Genomic DNA, 12,571 nt, shown 5'->3' on the forward strand with positions numbered 1-12,571 from the left:
TTGCAGAAACCCTGAAAGGCCTAAAATCTCTCTGAAGGTCTCTGTGAGCTTCTCACCAAGCTGGTGGTTCAAATCTTTCTGCCAAATCAGAACACCTTCTCTTGGAGGTTTCCTTGTTTCAGATTCATGCTGCACACAACAAAAATGAGAAAGAGAAAGAAGAAAGATGACCATTACAGAAAGGACCTATGGGTCACTTCATTCTAGCCCTCTGCCTGTGGGAACCCCTTTGGGCCAGGGCCAGCAGACCTTTGCTATGTTTGGGGGGGGCCGGGTATGACAGACCATTTCAGGTGTCGGAATGATAAACACCCCCGCAAGAGACCACAAGCACTTGACGATGTCTCCCCATCAGACTATTCCCACCCATCCCCCAACTGGGGATCTGCACTCTGGACAGGTAGAAGGAATGACCATTCGAGAAAACCTACAAAAGACCCTGTTCTTCAAATTTACCCTCAGCTGCTGCCAGGTCCCTCTTGAGGTCAGCAATATCTCCCTTCTCACAGTCTTCCCCTCTCAGCACTCTTGCACACTCCTGCCTTCCTCTTCTTCCACGTCCTCAGCTGAACCCACTGCTAGAATGACAGCTGCTAAGATGCTTAAGCACAAAGCCCAAATCTTCCCTGGTGAACTTCCTAGAGTTGCGGGGCAAAGACAACTGCCAAAGGAGTAGAGATAGGAAAGTTGTGTCCAGTAGGCACCACAGAGGAGGACCAGGCCTTAGTGGCACTTTGAAGAAAGGGAGAGGAGAAGCAGTGCCTGACCAGACTTCTCCTGAGTGTGGCCCCTTCCTGGTCCCCTTGGACTGGCCTGCTCTGAAACGTCTTCATCCTAGTTCCCATCCTAAGATTGCTGGAGAAAGCACCAGGCCTATTTGTCTGGGGCTCTGTGCACCTTGAAGGGACTGGGCAGGGTTGCCCACAGGACTAGGAGGTAAGGCACTCTCCACAGTACACGGCAACCACCACGGCCTTCTGGATCTGCTCGTCAGGCAGGCACAGCCCCACCCTACATCCCCAGTCAGCAGCACCAGGGCAATGCTGTAAAATGTGACATCGTCACTGGGCTGGATGTCACCAGAGTCTTCCAGCCCCACTCACCTAGCACCCAGTCCTTTCAGTAAAGTGGAATGGAGCAAGGTCAAAGCCAAATGGCTGGGCAAGACAGGTAGAGCTGTCTTCTGGAGCACAATGGCAGGACAAAGTCACCTCAGGAGGCAGTGGAGGCAGAGAACAGAGGACGAAAGAGAGAGTTTCTGACCCTAACTCCCCAGAGTCCTCCATGCCCCTCTCCTCCTCACTCACAACTCCTCCTGAACCAGTCCCCAGAAGCCAGGCCAGGAGACCATACTTGTAGGGGCTCTAGCTTCACTATCATTCCCAGGTCTCCATGCCCATTATCCTTGGAGAAGACTCAGATCAGTTTCTAAAATGGGACCTAAATGGGACCATGTCTCTTCTGCTTAAAATACTTTCACAGCTTTCCATCTACAGTGGGGACAGTCATGAGCCCCAGATGACCTTGCAGCCGATGGCTGCTTCTCAGCAGCTCTGAACCCAGTGCTGTGTTAGTGCTTATTTTATGCTCCTCATGCTCCATTTTAAGAGTCAGGGCACATGTGATGCATTTTAGAAGTAGGCGGAACAGATCTTGTTAACAGATGTCAGAGAGGCAGGACAGCGCAGTGGTTAAGACCTAGGCTCCAGAGCCAGACTTCCTGAGTTAGAGTCTTGGGTTCCCCATGGTGTGGCCTTGGACAAGTTACCTAACTACCCTGTACCTCAGTTCCCTTACATACAAAAGGGAGGCTAAGACAGTGTCTAGCTTACAGAATTGTTGTGAGGACTAATGAGTTAATACATGCTTTGAGTTCTTAGAATATCTGGGACTTGGTAAGAGAGTGCTGGGTATTAATAAATAACTGAGGCACACACACTTGACTTCCCAAGCTGCATCCAGCCCTTAACTTGTCCCTAACCTGTGATCAATGGCCTCTCCCACAGGAACACAGTCCCCACTCCCACCACTCTTTTTGTCATATGCTGGAAAGGAAGCCTTTAGCATTGCTTTTGTAGGGCACAGACATCCACAAGCTTGATTCTCCCCCCTCCCTAATTCACAACCGGGCTCACATTACTGTCCATCCACTTCTTGTATTGCTTTCAAACATCTAGTCATTACACAAAAATCAAGTTCACTTCTCACTCATCAATAGGAAGAGCTCGGAACCCGTTCCTGAAGGCGACACCCATGCTTTCTCCTTCAGTGACCCATAGATGGCACCATTACCTTTGGCTGGACACAGAAGGACAATTTGTTGAAGGCATTAAGGGGTGTCTTAGAGAGTTGGCAGAGTTTGAGGTTGAATTATATCTAAGTATATGAAAAACTAAACAAACAAGAAAGAGAAAACAATTATTAATTCAAAAAATACTGCAGGAAAGGAAAATATACTTTATGACTCAGCCGTGAACAATATTTACAAATTCACGCTAATACGAATACTGAATTGATGTGCCAGATGTTATTTATTGCCTTTAAGCATCTATTTCCATTCCTGCTATATCTTCCTCTACATCAGAGGGGAGAGAAGGCTAGAAACTACATTTCCGCACTTACATCAGCTTGGAATCTGATTAAGATTTCAGATCTGCTACAGAGATACCACTTTTTTTTTTTCTGTTTGGCCTATCAATAACCTAAAAGCATGCTGAAAGCCCCCATTAGAAATGAAGAATTTGTACATTTCTCCCTGTAATTCCATCAGTTTTTTTAGAGTTATAGTGTTAGTGCATACATGTTTAGAACTGTTCTGTCTTCTTGGCGAATGTTTGTAATTACCTAGGATCCTGCTCCATCTCTAATGGTGCTTTTTGTCTTAAAGTCCCTTTGGCAGGATATTAATATGACCACACCAGCTGTTTGTTTGTTGTTTGTTTTTTCCATCCCTCTACTTTCAGATTGTGTCTTTATTTTTAGATGTGTATGTTTAAAGCAACATATAGCTAAGTTAGCTTCTCTTCTTTCTCTAAAAGTGTTTTAAGTATAGCTCATTCTATAGCACGTATTGAGAAAAATCTTTATTATGGTCACATTTTGAATAACAATCTGCCTGAATATAGAATTCTAATTTCAAAATTCTTTCTTTTCAACATTTTAGAAATACTGCTTGATTGTTTTTATATCCAGTGTTGCCATTGAGAGATCTGATATCAACCTTACTTCTTTGGAGGTGATTTGCTCTTACTCTCTGGAAGCTTTTAGAATTTTTTCTTTGTCTTTGATATTTTTAAATTTTATTATAACATGTCGAGAGGTAAGTTTTTCCTTATCTCTCCTGTTTGATACTCTGTAAACCCTTTGAGTTTGAGGTTGGTCACCTTTCTAACATGGCATGAAACTTATTTCCATTATTTTTTCAAATATTTTCTCTTCTGCATATTTAATTTTCTCCCTTATATGATTCCTGTTATCTGGATCCTAGCACTTGTACTTCTACTGCCAATCTTTTTAATTTTTATTCTAAATTTCCTGCTTATTTATTCTTCATAGTTTCCTTCTGGGAGACTTTCTTAATTTAATCTTCTACCTTACTAATTGTTTTTATCAACTGTGCCCATCCTACTATTTATCCCATCTGTTGTGTTCTTTAAACTATTCTATTGTTTGCATTTAATATTTTTTCTTGATTTTTTTTTTTACAATTCCTTACTCTTACTTCATATTACTACTATTTTTCCTTGTTTTCTTAAGTATATTCGTCAACTTTATTTTAAATTATTGGTCCTCTTATTCTAATACTTCAGAAGATATATACTGTTTCATTTGTTATTTCTTTTGAGGTAGTTGTTCCCTTTGGATGTCTAGTTATTTTGGCCTGTGAGCTCATATTCCCCACAAAATTCTAACTACTCCATCTAATAGTGAGTTTGGAAGAAAGACCGAAGATCAGACCCTAGTCTGTGTCAGCCCTATGAGCACAAAAAGAAGGAAGGGAATGAGCCCTGGGGATGAGCACCAGAACCACGGATAATCACACCTGTTTGCTGTCACCCCACCAGGCAACTTCTCAAGTCAAGCTTCACCTTCCAACATCATGGAGAAGCGGCACTGGGTGGAGCTGGTCTCCCTGGATTGTGACTCACCAGCTCTGTCACCCTCCTGAGGATGAGGAGGACCCATCTGCCCCTGATATTTTTGGTATTCCTTTTGCCATGTTTTATCTTGGGGTAAAGGTAATAATGATCCTCTTACTTAAGTTGACAAACACAGTAAAGAACTGTCTCTCTCTCTCACACACACACACACACACATACACACACACACCATGGTCTCGGAGGACCTAATTTACCGCAGGCTGCCAAAAGGTAATGGGGGAAGGGCAGGAAAGAGACAGGTGAGGCCTGGAACAGAGCAAGCAAAGATGCACATATCGGGACTGCCCCCAGCATCTCCGTCTCTGCAGGGGCCTTTCTGTGTAGGAAAGGTCCAGCCGGTGGGCTCCTATAGACCCTATTAAGCCTTGCTCAGGTGCAATCTCTTGGTGACCACTGACCCTCCTAGTACCAGGCTTGTATTTTATACCCACAGTTATTCTTCCATGTATCATCCTGTGTCATTTGCTCCTATGCCTGTCTCTCCTTATCAGACACTCAAAATGGCCTCTAGTCACTAAGAGGAGGGCGGGCGGTGACAGCCTGAGGTGGAGACTGCCAATTCACTACATCAGTCTGGGTGTGTATCTTCGGTACTCAGGACGTACTGCAGGAACGAATTTAGGACTTGCCCCCTTGGCTCTGGACTCAAAGTCCTAAGGAGGCCCTCGTCCCGCCCCCTTCCCACCTCCTCCGGGGGTATAGGGTTAGAGAGAGTGGACCTGCGCACAGGGCGCAGACTGGTAAGCCACAGAAATGAGACACGCGACCAGCTAGCTCCTCGGGCCTGGACTCTGTTGGAGACATTTTCCCCATCCCACCCTTACCCCGGATCTTTGGGCGGGGAGGGGCGGAGTGGGGAACTGAGAGACCGCGCGCCTTCTCCCAGTGCGCATGCGCAGCGACGCCGGCGCAGGGCCGAGCCGCCTCTTTGCGGTAAGGTCTTGACCAGCAGGTGGCAGCATGAGGCCGCTTCCGTGGAGGTGGCCCACAAACTAGCGGCGTAACTGCTGGAACTAGGGCTCGCACCGGACTGAAGGCGGCCGGAGGAGGAAAGAAAGAGAGCCCACCCTCCGGATGAAAGTAGCGGAAAGGCAGAGACGTGCATTTAGTATGGATGCCTGGCGCACGTCCCGCAGATCCTGACACCGTCAGTACTGTAAGGCAAGGGGTTGTGGAATGTGCTGGTCGAGGAAATAGGCTTTGCCCAAGACAAAGAATTTCAGTCTCATCTTTTACTGTGTGACTTTGGACAAGTTATCATACTTACTTCTCTGAGCCTGGGGCTTCCCCATCGATTAAATGAGAGTAGTAGGATCCACCTCATTGAGTCATTATGGAGTTCATAAACACACGAGTAAGTACTTAATTAGTGTTAACCCTTATCTGCACTTTTCTTATTGCATCATAATTGTCTGTCTGTGCATCTCTCTCCTATTCCCCTCACACACACACACCTCGGCCACCCTAACCCACCGCAGGAGTTGCCCCGTGCTGATAAAGGAAGTCAGGCATCTTGACATTGCCAGTGCCCACCACCAGCCCTGATAAAAAGAACTGTTTAGGGAGCCCATGAGAAGCATGAAGCTGAGCTGCAATCAGGTTGTGGGGGTTCCAAAGAGAGCCCTACAGAGTCTCTGTTCACACCTCAATCCAAATCAGCCACTCAGATACACAGACTCTAGCCCCATAAAGCCTAAAGGCTTTGCTCCATCCGGGTAGCCTGACCTGGAAAAAAATAAAAGTGTTTCAGAACATTTTAAGTAAGAGGGGAAAGTTGGAGAAAAATATGAAGTCAGATCCATTTAGGTTTTAAGAAAATATAGTACTAACATGTAGCAGAATGCAGAGAAATGGACCAAAAGGCCAATAAGCACTTAGCACTTGGGAAGATATTGAAGATCACTGATAATCAGGGTTATAAGAAGTAAAACAACAAAATATTCCTTGATGCCTAGTAACTGGCCAAAACTAGAAAGTGGGAAATACCAAGTTAGGGGCAGAGGGGATGTGTGGATACAGAAACTCATGCGCACTGCTGGCGAGTGTGGACTAGAGCAGACATTCTGAACAGCAAGCCGGCAGTATTCAGGCAAGTTAGACATTTTCATACCATATGACCTAGAAATCCCACTCCTGGGTATAGCTCCCACTGATATTTCCCATAGGTGCTCAAGGAAAGCTGTACAAGGATGTTCACTGTAGCATTATTCGGGGTGGTAGGGGAGTTGAAGATGCCCGGATGTCTTTCTCTAGAAAAACAGACAAGTAAAACGAGATAGTCACACACCGTGGAGTGTTATAAGCAGTGTGAAGCAACAGATTAAGTGTGCACAGAGCAATAGTGATGGATCTTTAAAAACATAATGTTGCTCTTCCTGAAAATTCCACCAAAAGCCATTAGGTAAGCATCCACATGAGGGAAAGTGTGTGCCACGGCGATCAGGGAAAGTGTGTGCCACAGTGATCAGGGAAAGTGTGTGCCATGGTGATCCGTGATCCTGCGTGGGTATTGGAATCCAAGCAGGTGACCCAGTGGCTCAACCCGGGTGTCACAGCACCAACAGAGTGAGAAGAGCCTCTGCATTTGAGCCAGGAAGTAGGGGAGGCAAAGCAACAGCAGGAAACCCTTTATACAAAGGGGAACTGATCAAATAAACAGACTGAGGATAATAGGAGCCAGGTTTCCCACTGTCAGAGAAGGGAGTTACAAATACAGAAAAGAAAAAAAAAACAAGAGCCCTGTGGTGTTGAATTAGAATTGGAGCCATTGGTATGAATTTATAGGTCTCAATAATTATAGATGTGAATGTGTTACAAACACATACATATATTCCCTGGCTCTGTCCACTGAGAGGATCTTGAAGCTATGACCTCAATAGCAATGGCCATAGCTAGCATCCAGATCTTGACTTTTAAATAACATTATCCACTAAAAATAAAACTATAACTCTTTACAAAAAAAAGGCTGATTCAAGGGGTAGAGCATGAAAAAGTATAAGGTAAAACTGAAGCATCTGGTTCCAGAAAGTAAGAAAATGCTTAAAGAATAGGACATGTCAAAAGGAAACAGAAGTTTCTGACAAGGACAACAATACAATTCTATGGGAACAGTCTTTTCAACAAATGATATTGGAGTAACTGGATACCTGCAAGCAAAATAATGAAGCTGGACCCTTTCCTCTTACCATATACAAAAATTAACTCAATGAATCAAAGATCTAAATGTAAGAACTAAAATTATAAACCTCTTAGGAAAAAAATAGGCCTAAATCTTAATGACCTTTGATTTGAAAATGTTTTCTTAGATATAATGTTAAAAGTATAAGCAACAACAAAAATATAGATAAAATGGACTTCACCAAAAGTAAACCCTTTGTGCTTCAAAGGACACTATCATAAAAGTGAAAAGACAACCCACAGAATGAGAGAAAATATTTGAAAATTATATATCTCATAAGAGACATATCTAGAGTTAGATAACATAAAGACAAATAATGCAACTTAAAAATAGGCAAAGGAGCTGAAGAGACACTTCTCAAAAATATACAATTGACCAAAAACCATCATGTAGCATGTATCAGCATGACTATGAAAAGATAGTCCACATCATTAATCAGCAGAAAATGCAAATCAAAACTATAATGAAATACTATCACACACACCCAGTATGATGGCTATAATCAAGAAGACAGACAATAAGTATGGGCAAGGATATGGAGATATTGCAACCCTCATACACCAGTAGTAGGGACATAAAACAGTGCAGCCACTTTATGTTTAATTCCTTAGAGAATTAAGCATAAATTTAACTGTGTAACCCAACAATTTCACTCCTAGGTATATACCCAAGAGAAATGAAAACATATGCTCACAGAAAAGCTTTTACAAGAATATCCATAACAACATTAATCATAATAACTGAAAAGTGGAAACAACCCAAATGTCCATCAACTGATGAATGGATAAATAAAATATGGTATGTCCTTACAATGAAATATTATTCAGTATTAAAAAGGAATGAAATAATAATACATGCTACAACATGGATTAAGCTTGAAAGCACTACGCTAAATGAAAGAAGTCAGTCACAGAAGACTACATATTTTATAATTCCATTTATATGAAATGTCCAGAAAAGGCAAAGCTAGATTAATAGTTGTGTAGGGCCTGGAGGTATGAGAAGATTGATAGTAGATAGTTGATCTGAGGTTTCTTTTTGGAGTGATTAAAATGTTCTAAGATTGATTGTAGGGGTGGTTGCACAACTGTGAATATACTAAAAACCATTGAATTGTATACTTTAAGTAGGGGGATTGTATGGTATATGAATAATATCTCAATAAAGCTGTTACCAAAAAAGAAAAAAAAAAGTACATAAAGTCCAGTTTAAAAGGCCTACCACTAACTACATTTGGGACAATTTGCAAACTAAGTAAGTAATGATAGTAACAAGTAACTTAAGGAATAAATAGGAATCCCTTGTATGTATGACATAACAATGCATAGAGAATTTGATGAGTAGCAGGATGTGCACCTAGTCTCAAATTTCATACCCCCCTCCAAAAAAAATACTTGTTAACAACAAAGGGGAAAATAAACTTAATTGGGAGAAACTTAGCAGACACCACCTTACTGAAATGATTAAAGTTCACATAACCAGTAATGGGCTACAGAATCACGCCCCACCTGATAAAATACAATAAGAATTCAGCATTACTTCAGTGATATTCCTGACAAAAATGCATAATCTGAATTGAATCATGAAGAAACATTAGACAAACCCACACTGATGGACATTCTACATAATAACTGGCCAATGAAGTCAAGAAAAGACTGGAATTGTTACAGACTGAAGGAGAGTAAAGAGACAATGACAACTCAGTGCAACACATAATGAGTCCTTTTGCTACAGGGATATTGTCAGGACAATTGACAAAACTTAATGAGGTCTAAGTACTTGATGACAATAATGTTCGTTTTATGATTTTGATCATTGTATTATGATTATGAGTGAAAATGTCCTTGTTCGTTGAAATACAAAATAAAGCACATGTCAGCAATTAATGCTCAAATGGATGAGGAGCAGGGTGAGTTCTGCATATGTGACAACTTTTCTGTAAGTTTCAGATTGTTTAAAATAAAACAAGACACCATAATGTATATAAAACAACCGGCCCATATTCTTCAAAAAATGTCTGTGTTATAAAAGACAAAGTAAAGTTGAATTGTTTCCAGCTAAAAGAGATTAGTAAGAACTTGAAAACTAAATTGATGAATGGTGTTGGAGCAGACTCTGGACCAGGAAAAAATATAATACGAAGAACATTATTGGACAACTGGCAAATTTTGAATAAGACCTGAAGATTATACAATACCACTGTATTGATGTTAAATTTCTTGATTTTGATTATTGCACTGTGGTCATGTAAGTGAAGATCTTTCCTTTTAGGAAATACACATGCAAGTATTTAAGACTAAAGGGACATGGTGTCTGCCACTTATTCTCAAATACTTCAGTAACAATAACTTTATAAATAATAGGGAGAGAGAATGATGAAGCAAATGCAGCTTAAAAATAAATATACTGGAGTTCTTTGTGCTAGTCCTGCAACATTTCCATAAATTTGAAATTATTTTAAAATTAAGTTTTTAAAAATAACATTAAAAAAAAACAACAACACAAAATATAAAACCCAATGTAAATGAATGAAAAATACACGCACACAAAATGGTGCATATTTTGTGACAACATATAACAATAAGACACACCATAAACAGTGGTTCCTGATTGGGCCTGGGAGGGGAATAGGAGTATGCGGGCTAAAGAGAATACATAAAACAATTTGTTTAGACGGGATGAGGGGGCTAGAGGAACATCTGTCAAATTTCTCACCTCACACTTCTGAGAATGGAGTGTCATAAGAGATAAGCATGAAGACGGAAAACATCAGATAAACCCACACTGTTTTGTATTTTATCTTTGTAGTTTAGCATTGTTTGAATTGTTTTATGATAGAAAAACATTTATGTATTATTTATATAATTTTTAAAAGAGGAAAAATGGTAGAACATCTGTATAATGTTATCTAGACAGCTATTAAAAATGTGACAACTATATCTACTGGCACGTGAGAATGCCATGGTCTATTGTTAAATTTTTTAATAGTAATTTAGAGAGTAGCGGGGATATTATGAATCACTGTTGCAAAAGATATGTAAACTGTCCACATATGCAACATTGTAACTATCAGCCCTGCGAGTTCTGGAGGGAAGATTAAGAAGAGGGACTTGTATACATCTTAGTCTTATTATTTTGCAATGAATTTGTGTTGATTTATCATTTTTAATTAATCATATAATGCATGAACACATTCTCATTATGGAAAAAATCAAATACTATGTCTTATTTTTTTAATTTAAGGTACACAGTACTGTGGCTAAGAGAAGGAAATACTTCTTAAAGGACAATTAGTGCTTTTAAATAAGGAAATGTAAGTTCCCTTTCAACAAAACACGATTTTAAACAATAATGATAATATAATTATGTATCTATTGATAAAGCAACGGTTTAAAATAGTGCGAATACCCAAAGTGCAAATACCCAAAGTTGAGGTTGTCAATTTCCAGTTCCCTTGGTCAGGATGGTGAGTTTCACCCTCCCCAACTTTCCCACCCATGCTGGACACTCCTGCAAATTATAAACCACTAGCGAGTGCCTCTCCAAATCCGCAAAGCTCTCAGTTGCCCAGCCTGTGCTGCTGAAGGTCCCTCTGTCCCTCCCTCAGTTTCTTCCTCACAACCCCCTGCCTGAGACTGTCGTATGTCACCTCCACTGTGAAGTCGAACCTGACTTTCTACTCCAGGCAGAGAAAGGAAACTCCTGCCTTCCCCCTGCCTTCCCCCTACCCCAGTGCTCAAAGTGCCTGGTCTTCCCTCCTTCCTTAGAGGGCTCACCACTTTGCGCTGTAAGACTTGCTCTGGGGCCCTTTCTCAGCAGAGGCTTGGGTGCGGGGGGTGCGGGGGGTGCGGGGGATGCTTTAAGGTCTGACTGCTAGCACCACGCCCAGCCCATAGTGGCCTGAAAATAAATGGCTGTACAGATTGCTTTGGAAAGCAGTTGGGCAGTATATTAAGAGCAATGAAAATGTCTCTATCCTGTTGACTCAGTAAGGAGCCTGAAGAAATAACCCTCCCCAAAGGCGAAAGCTATATATTTAACCATTTTGATTTAAGCATAATTTTGATGCTGAAAAACTGGAAGCGCCTGGAAAATCTAACAACTGAACGGGTAAGAAAATTACACAGTACCATAATAGAATACTAGTCGGCCATTAAAAAGTATACTTACAAGGACCATAGCATATGGCAAACATTCAGGTCAGACCTTAAGTAGAAAAGATTGAATACAAAACTGCATGTTCGTCGTGACTAAAATGATGCAAATAAAGTATGCAGTGAAAAAAATAATGCCTTATTATTTATTTATTTTTTTAAGAAAAGATAGTCACGAATTTAGGTTTGGGTACGGAGTCTTTTTTCTTTTAATTCTCTTATCGTTGTTCTAACTGTGTGAACAGTGTGCAGAGGTTGGAAGCGGCGTTGAGTCTGAATATTGTTTATACGATTTAAAGCTGAGGAGATACTTTCCATCAAAAGAATGCATTTCTAATGACGGGATTCAGGCACCTTGACCGACCAGTGAGGACTGGGGGCCCGGGATGAGATTTTCAGGGTCTTTCAGAAGAAAGCTACAGCCCCCGATTACACCTGGACGAACCGGTAGGAAAGGGGCCGCTCGCCCACTATTCATCGACTCCGCACCCGCTACTAGAGTCGTGTTGGGCGGAGCTGAATGCCGGTCGGCTGAGTAAATGGGAATTCTCCAGCATCAGTCCCTTTAAAGTGGCTTTCCTATTAGCAACCTTCACGTCTCCACCAAGACCCGCCGGCCTTCTGATCAAATCATAGGATTCGAGAGAAATTGGGGGAAAGGCGACCACTCTCTGCGGAGACTCGGCTGCGCTTTGTTTGGGTCGCGCGCGGCCTCCCCGTTTCCGGCCCCGCCCCTTCCCGCGCTCCCACCGCGTCTCCCAGACCCCCGCTCTCGCTCCTGGGCTCTCGCGACCCATCTTTCGAGGCTTCTTCCCCTTCGCGGGCCTCCTTCTCCCCTCTCTCTTCCCCTTTCTGCCATCTTCACACACGCTCCTGGCCCCTCATCCCCCGACATCCAGCACCTCCTTCACTATCATCATCGCCCCAGGGATTTGCAAACGTTGCCCCTAAGGAACAGATTTTTCCGGAAAGTTCTCCTCGGAAAATTGGCAGGACCCACTCCAGAGGAGCTGGCCTTCGTGGAAGTGAAGACGCGCGCCTGAGCAGCCCGACCCCATCCCTCCAGCGGCGTCGCCCTC

The sequence above is a fragment of the Rousettus aegyptiacus genome, unplaced genomic scaffold (assembly GCF_014176215.1).
Source record: "Rousettus aegyptiacus isolate mRouAeg1 unplaced genomic scaffold, mRouAeg1.p scaffold_m13_p_7, whole genome shotgun sequence".
NCBI classification, from domain to species: domain Eukaryota; kingdom Metazoa; phylum Chordata; class Mammalia; order Chiroptera; family Pteropodidae; genus Rousettus; species Rousettus aegyptiacus.